Genomic DNA, 8,466 nt, shown 5'->3' on the forward strand with positions numbered 1-8,466 from the left:
CATTTTTAAGATAAGAGGTTTGGACTAGATATCAAAATCACATTTTAACATTATCTATGGTCTACTATATTTTTATTTATTTGGTTAAATATTTCCCTTTTAACCTAATTAGGGCTATCCTTGAGAGAATAGTGGATCATGTGTTTGACACCTGTGCTCTGGTTAATTCCAGTGCTGGATCCAATGATTCAGACTAGTTCATGCCACTTCCATAAGTTAGTCTGCAGCACTATAGGGGGACAATGGATTCAATCTAGAATCAGGTAGTACTTTTCATAAAATGCACATTTTAAATGCATACATTTACAGTAATGTGATATGGCTGCAAATCTTGGAACACCACAGCTACCAAAGCATCAATAGCAGTAGAAATATTAGAGATTATGACAGTTGCAAGGAAACTGCAGCATATTATCAATTCTAACCTACTTGCAAGAAGTGGCGTAAGGTGTATTACAGTGGAAATGTATAATCACGAAGAGAGGTGGACCCATTAAGAGACAGTAAGAGATGATGGATGTTCAAATAAAACTGTCGTGCTCGAATCCAAGAAGTGCAAAAGACATAGAGCAAGTATGGTGATTATCCCCCATGTGGTAATTATTATTAAACACCTATTATATGCCAGGCTCTGTGTTGGGCACCCAAACACACAAACTTAAAAAGTCTCTGCCTTCAAAGAGTATGTATTCTATTGAACGGGAAGAAAGAAGAAGCATGGGAAGTGGTCAGCACAGGAAAACATGGTAAGTCCCTCCTCCTGTCTGACTGTCAGAGCAGGAGATGGTTGAATCCTGGAGTCTTTTGGTTAATAAATGCATGATGAATGAGGTATTTGAATTTTCAATTCTCAATGATACAAGCTCAGCTTCTGGGCTAATTCGTCTATTGGTGATCATGGACATTTCAATACCACATGAAGAGAAAGAATGAGCATGTTGTGATTTGTAAACTTCCCCAACAATGACATCAGAGACTAATTAAAGTTTGGAAGTACAGCAAAGTGGTGCAATGGATATAGCTATGGACCTGGAAGTCAAGAAGACCAGAGTTCTAATTGAGCCTCACACACTTAGTAGCCATGTAACCTTAGGGAAGTCACTTAATCTCTTTTTGCCTGTTTCCTCATCTGTAAAATGAGGATAAGAATAGCACCCACCTCCCAAGGTTGTTGGGAAGATTAAATGAGGTAATAGTTATAAAGCATAGTATCTGAAACATAGTGTAAGAAATGTTAACTATTATTAAATTTCTTAGAATAATGTTATGTGTCTGGGTTGCAAAGTATGAAATACTGTATCCTTAAAGGATAAGGGTGATGAAAAGAGGTGCATTCTGGGTATAAGGAGACTTCTATATATTGGAGAGAGAAGAATAAAGGCTAGATGCTTAAATTCATGGCTATGGGCAATTTCTAGTGAGGAAACTTCCGTCATCAAGGCCCATTGTCACCATCTCTGCAATTTATAATCTCAGAATGTTGGCTAGAGCACTGAAAAGTTAAATGGCTTGCTCAGGGTCACACAGCCAGTATACAGTAGAGAGACTTGAACACAGCTCTTTCCAATTTTGAGGCCAATTCCCTGGCCACTCTGATACATGGCCTCTTTGCTACATCTTACCACATATGATTTATAGGCACGTTAATTCTCCTTCAGGATCCCTAAGTTTCAGCTGAAGTAGCCATTTACATACTCAGTGCAAATTAGCACATGACATTCCACTTCCATCTCCGCCTTTGAAAAGTTTGGCTCCTAGGTTTGCAATGAATTTCCTGCTCCCCATCTGAAAATTCCTATCTTCCTTCATGGCTCAGCTCAACTGCTCAAAGACCTTTTCAAAAAGTTAGTGTTACATCCTTCAAAAATTAATTTGAATTTGTCATCGATATAATTTGTATTTGTTTATGTCTTTACCTATTATTTCCCCAATAGAAAAAAAAAATTCCTAGAGGTATTATGGTTTCATTTTGCCTTTTTGTCCCCAGTGCCTAGCACAATGTCTAGTATAGTCTAGTATATATTCCAGTATACTGGAATACTTACTCTTTACTAAATATACCCTGAACTTTTCTCGTTCCAAGTCTTTGTTCATGCCACCTTCATAGAGATATTAATTAAACTCATAGAAGCTGATGAGGTTATCAAATGAAATAGTACATAGAGAGAAGTGGGCCTTGGTCAGAACCTTGGGCTAAATTCACAACTGAGGCATATGGCATTGTTATACATATACAGGTGATGTTGTCAACTAGCTTGTAAATTCTTTTTGGCTTATAAATTCTAAGAGATCAGAGTGCATTTCTTTAAATTCTCCATAGTGCTAGCAACATTGCTTCGCACAAACTGACTTCAGACCTCCTTACATTCTCATCGGTCATCCTTTTGCCTGGAGCATGCACTCTCCACATCTCTGTCCCTTGAGATCCTTTTCTTCCTCCAAGACCCAGCTAACTGTGACTTTCTCTATTAAACTTCCCTGACCACTCCACATGTCAGTCCATGAATTTGGCCCAGGCGTAGCACACACAGTATTACTACTACTTTACATACAATAGAAAAGGTATCAATCGAGTTACTGAGAGCCACAGAGCTAGTATCAGTCAAGATTTAAACTTAAATTCCCTGTGCTTCTCAGATTGATCCTAGATGCCCAGAGGGCATTTGGAAAGGATATTCTACCTCTCCTCCCACTCGGGAAAGTTAATTAAAAAAAAACAAAAAAAACCAAAGAGGCTTTGCTACAGCAATAAGCAATGTGGAACAAAAGTCAGGAGTTATGCTTTGCCCATATCCTCCAAGGTTTCTATGAGCCTCCTCAAAGCTTATTCAGACTTCCAGGTAATCCACATTGTCTTAGAAATGAGAAGGCATGGCAAGAATCAAAAGATATTCGTTTCCCCTAAATAAACTATGTGGCTATGGAGGGCAACTTTCCCTTTGGGGCTGGACATAGTGAAGTAGAAAAAAAAATGTCCTGACAGCTGCCTGAATTGTCTTTTGTGTACAACTGGGAAAGTCTATAGATCTTACTAATAAACACCTGAAACTGTGTTGATTAGCCCCCAGGCATGTTGGCAGGGGTAGTCTCTCAAATGCGTGCCAGCACTTCTTTTGATGAAAAAGTCCCAGAAACAAATCTCAACTCTAGTAGATGACAGGTCCAGATTAACAGAGATGTAGAAAACAATAGTTATCTTAGCCATGACACAACCCTATAGTATGAGACAATGAAAAATGATGGAGTGAGGTCCTGTGTCCTCCTAGAAAACGAGAAAAAGGAACCTATTGATGAACTATTCCAAAGCCATACAATTTCATACCCACCTTCCAAAGTGTCAGAGTGATTATGCTTCTTGTAAGAGACTGCAAAAGCAGAAAAACAACTTTTCTCAAAATGTCTCAGTAGTCAATGTACATTTAGGAACCAGATTCAACCTTCCCTCCCAGGAGGGTGGAGGGTATACCATAATCTTGCTTAATTTCTTTAATGGGGCAAATTTGATTAGCAAATCAATTTCTTTTCAATTGATCTCTTAGTCAATTGTATATTCATATACCTCAATACAGAAATACACTAACATCAGATTCTGTGGAATACTATGCCCCTTTCTCTGTCAGGGGAGGAGGAAAAAGAAGGATTCTAATAATTGGTTGCCAATATTATAATCTTTACTATTCTTTCTTAATTAAAAATAATACTATTATTATAATGTACCTATCACTGTACCTGTTGGAAGAGAATGCCTAGGATAAGGACTTAAGTCATTTTTGTGGAACTAGGTTTACTCTAAACATCTGTAACTGAACCTTGGGTAATGAGAATTTTCAGAGACATGAATTACAAAGATCCCATACTTCATTGGCTTTCTTTAAGAGTACAATTTCTTAGCGGAGGCAGAAGAAATTTCTCTTTCTTTGAAATGGATATACTGTTGTTTCAAAATACTATTTTTAATAAGAGCTAAATGATAGCTTGAGAAGTAAGGACAGTATCTCCATGTATGATCAGATTTCAGACTTTTAAACAATGTAGATTTGGACTCCAATCTATCTTGCCTACATCTGTGTTTTTTTCTTTTTGACAATATTTTATACAATATGAATGGCTAAAATTTGGATTAGACTGTTTGCCTTCATGGAAAGGAAAAAAAAATGAGGCACCCTAAGTATCTTGTTTTCTTTGAAAAGATATTTAATTCCAGCTGGTCTATAGAAGATAGAATTGTATTCCTCAGGACTAATAAAAGCCATTGACTGAAGGAACAAGAGCTAGAGTCCCACTAGACCCAAAGAAAGTACTTCCTCAGCCATTAGGTTCTCAATGACCGAAATGATGAAAAAATATTTTCTCAATCATTCTTTTTAGATTTATAATTGAGTTCATGACTCTTCTAGGCTTTTGCTTTCTATGGAAGGGTTACTGAGACTTTTATAAAGCAATGTCTCTGAAAGTATTCCATCATTTTATGATTAAAAAAAATCCTTTATTTAACAATTTTCATCCTAATTTTAGGCTTCTGCTCTCTTAGTGGCTCATGATCTCTCTCTGGCAAAAGTTTAGCAGTTCATGCTGATGCTAATGAAATGATTATACAGCTCTCTAAAGGGAATGACCCTTGGAGACTACTTAGAAGCTTCAATGCCTTCAGTAGACTAGAGTGACTAACTAATGGAGCAAAATTGGGGGTAGGAAGCATATTATAAAAGTTCTAAATGGTTCTACTCAATCTAGTAATTCACTTAAGGGTGCAATTCAAACTTGGCCTATAAAGCCCTATGTGAGCTCTATTTCCCATATCACAGCTTCAATGATTTTTTTCTTTTCTCTGATTATGAAAGAAACAGGAGGCTTTGATTCTGAGACAGTATTCTCTAGCATTTTTTTCCAATGTACGTGGTAAGACCAAAGCATCATGATTCAATGTCCCTGCCCTTCAATTCAGAAACCCTCAACTCTACTCCCAACATTGCCACTGATTAACCATATAACTTTAGACAACTCTTAGAAACTCTCTGGTCCTCAATATTGTACTTTATAAAATGGTTATGATAAGGTCTTTCTTATCGAAAACAAAATTGGATTTTTTGAGTGTGAAGATTAAATGAAAAGATGCTTTGTAGAATAAAATTCTGTATGAAATGTAAGGCATTGTTATTTTTCTCTTTTATTTATTCATTCAAAAATATTTATTAATTATTAGCTATGTAGAGAGGATTGTGTTATGTACTAGGGGAGTCACAAAGAAAAACAATAATTACTAACAGTAATAGCAACAATAATTAACCTTGACATATTGTGATTTATATATATCCTCTCATTTGATCCTCACAATAACTCTGTACTAGTATTTTCCTTGTTTTGCAGATGAGGAATTGGAATTGAAGTGACTTGCCCAGAGTCACATGGCTTTTAAGTGTGTGAGGCAGGATTCAAACTCAGGTGTTCCTGATTCCATGTCCAGTGCTCCAGTCACTTGAACACCTAGTTGAGGATACAAGATCTAGTCCCTATTCTTGAGAAAGTTACAGTCTAGAAAAGAAAGCTATGACGTGTGCAAATAAATGTATTTTAAAGTAGTGTGATGCTCTTACTTCACAATATAAGTGCATAAAGGAAGTATATAAGGAAGAGAGGGTAATTTACTCTTCTCATCTGGGCAAGGGACTCAGGGATCAAGGAAGACCATTAAGAAAAAGTCATTTGAGTTGGATCTAGTAGGATGAGAATGAAATCAACAAGGACATATAGGTAATGACATGAACAAATACTTGGAGGAATGAAAGTACAGGAAATCATATAACAATTAGTGGAGATCATATATCATAACTAAAATATTAAGTAATGAGCACCTAACCTAATATTGAAAAAAATAATTTTTATTATGCACTTTTAGAGTGAGGAGATTAAGAAGTCAATCACCCTGCCAAAGGATTTCTAGAACAAAGAACTGATCCAGGAAGAATTCCACTATTTTCCTTTACTGAGAGACTTGTCGACCTTGCTAGACTAGGTAGGTGTGAGGAAAAAGGCAATTGTTATCAAGCTGTATTTGGCAGCTTTTATTAATAGTAAGTTTATATATAAAATAAACTACATGTAGGAAATGAAACATGTTCTAGAATTTTTTTTTACTAAAATGAAGAGAAATTTAATCTGCCTTACTCTATCTCAAGCAAGAATAATTGTCCTTATTAAATATTGTGTAATTAAAATAAAACTAGACCTGTGATTTCATCTGTGTAGACAGTTCATAGGGAAGAATTTCCCCTACCAATGCAGATTAACATCTTTCCATAATTTATAATCTTTGAGAATTGCCCTGGCTCACAGTCAGGAAGTATCAGAAATAGGATTTGAACCCCAGTTTTCGAGTTTCCATGGTGATAATGCTTTTCTAAAATAGCAATTAAAATGTATATGTCTTTAAAGTTTTCTAAATATTTTCCATGCATTCTTATTTTATCAAAATAATCTCTGAAGTAATTACTATAGGTATTACTATCTTTATTTTTGTGATTGAGGGAATTAATAATTAGAGAGATTAAGTGAATGAATTGTCCTTGGTCGTATAACTACAAAATGCTGAGCCAAGATCTGAACCTAAATTTCATCTGATTCCAAGTCCAGTGGACTGTTGTGAAATATACTACACGATCTTCTTCTTCTCTAGCCCTCCTTTATCTTAGTGCCTTCCTTCCGAAGAAGTCCCCCATCTATCCTGTATATTTCTTGTTTGTGTGTAGTTGTTTACATATTGTCTTCCCCATTAGACTGGGAGCTCCTGAAGAAAAGGCTGTGTTTTTGTCATTTGCCATACTCCCTAATGATTTGCATAATGCTTCACTAATAGTAGGTGCTTAATAAATACTGGATGATTGAATGACTGAGTGCTTTTAATGAATATATTTTCTTAACCCCAATTCTATGTCTCTTTTATTCTGTTTTATTTTATATCTGTGCCAATATGAAAAGATAACCTCAAAACTTCATAAGGTCATGAGTAGTAGAAAGAAGGAACCCTACTCAAGTATAATCATATCACTTAAAATTACAATCATTTTATTTACTTGTGTTATTTTTTATTCAAGCATGCTAATTATCGTATTCTGATACTGATTCTGATATAAATTTTCTGATATATTGATATGTTACTAATACATAGTATGCTGATATATTACTAATATATAATAGTATATGGAAAATATATATTTAATGATATACGTTTGAGAGGCAACATGGTCCATAACAAGACCTGAGTTTGTCTTACTTTTGCAATATGTATCTTTGTGTATGTGTGACTAAGGAGATACCACATAACTCTTTTGTTGCACAAGACAACTCCTTAACAGTATAAGTGATGGATAAACTGTGAATCTTTGTCAGTGAATGCAATTTTCACACCAGAAACTTCCCATATAAATGAAGTCGCAATAGAATAATAAAATGCATGCTAATAGAGTAAATCTTAAAGAAAATATCTTCACCATTAACTTGAACAATCCTGAAGGATTCATGTGAACTCCAAAGAATACTCTGTAAAGGTATCATACTCAAATTCTGGTTGATTAAGTGATATATTTTTGTGTCCAAATAATGGGTAACTTCAGTGGCAAAACCTGGAGTGGAGCATAGAGATAAGGAGTGGAACTCACTCTGTTTTGAGAGAAACATCAAAGAAACTTGGCACTTTTGGTTTTTCTCTTCTGAGTACCCACTCCAAGTCCTCTCAGCAAGCTCTGTTTGATGACTGTCTTTCAGACCCGCGTTACTCAGTAACTTGTGCATGAATAGCAACTTTAGAACAGAGCCCTGTTCACTGAATAAGTTGGTGAATAAAATTTGGGGGAAAATGAAGGCTCTCAAGTACTGCTCAGCATTTCCCTTGGCATCCTATTAGTCTCATGCTGTAACTGCTTGACAATAAGACTACGCAATTACGTTACAATTACAGTTTCAAGATTTTAACCTGAATGGGTTTGTTGGGTCCCACTCCCATTATTTTTGCCATATGTCATACTAATGAATGTTTTGTTGTACTCTTTCTTTGCGGAGTCTTTCTCATGAGACCAAGAAGTCAAAACAGTAATATCTAATCTACTGTATAATGAGAAAGATATACTAATGGGTTGACATTTTCTTTTCTTTTTCTTTGTGACTGACTAGCTATTGGACCTTACTCTTTGAAGTTAATGAGGCTGGGTAGAATATAAGAAAGAAGGAAGAGGGAAGGGAAGTAAAAGGGGGAAAATAAAGGCATGAGACAGAGAGAGAGAAGCTGGAGCAGGTTATGAGACTTCAGGGATGGGTCAGGAAATATAGATACAGCAAAAAAAAAAAAAAATCTCAAAATATTCTTCCAAAATTGGGGGAACACTTCTGGGGTGAGTGAGAAGTCACAATAATATAATTTTCCCTAATCTTAAAATTGATCACTGAAAAATAGCTCCTCTTTCTGTTAGAAAA

This window comes from Notamacropus eugenii, chromosome 6 (genome assembly GCF_028372415.1).
Source record: "Notamacropus eugenii isolate mMacEug1 chromosome 6, mMacEug1.pri_v2, whole genome shotgun sequence".
Classification (NCBI taxonomy): domain Eukaryota; kingdom Metazoa; phylum Chordata; class Mammalia; order Diprotodontia; family Macropodidae; genus Notamacropus; species Notamacropus eugenii.